The sequence below is a fragment of the Lupinus angustifolius genome, chromosome LG19, assembly GCF_001865875.1.
Source record: "Lupinus angustifolius cultivar Tanjil chromosome LG19, LupAngTanjil_v1.0, whole genome shotgun sequence".
Classification (NCBI taxonomy): Eukaryota; Viridiplantae; Streptophyta; class Magnoliopsida; order Fabales; family Fabaceae; genus Lupinus; species Lupinus angustifolius.
In genome coordinates, this window is record NC_032027.1 from 4,802,385 (window position 1) to 4,802,848 (window position 464).

The window sequence follows — 464 nt, forward strand, 5'->3', positions numbered from 1 at the left end:
CTACTCTAGACCACGCGCGCTTAACTACAGAGTTCTGATGCGATCCGATGCATTAGTGCTGGTATGATCCCACCTGCAAGTGTACGCGCTGATGAGCAATATATTACGTCATAACCTTAATTTAGCATGATTGACGATTCTTGGTGCCTAACTGACTTTGTTTCACATGGTTTAGTGTTCTAGACTTTGTTGGACTAATATTCCTAAAATGAGTTAATTTGGGATTATTTGGCCTGAATAAATCCATTATCATTTTCGATCACATTTGGCGCCACTAACGGGGATATTCGGTTCTTGTCAAAGGCTCATAGTATTGTTCAGTGGGTGTCTTAGAATAACCATTCTGTTAGGGCATCAAAATCTGCCTGCAGCATTCACTGTTTCGCTGCTTGGAGTCTTGTTTAGCTATTTGCTTGCTGGTTGATTCGAGTGTATGTTGGTCAATATAGCTGTGGTTGGAATTT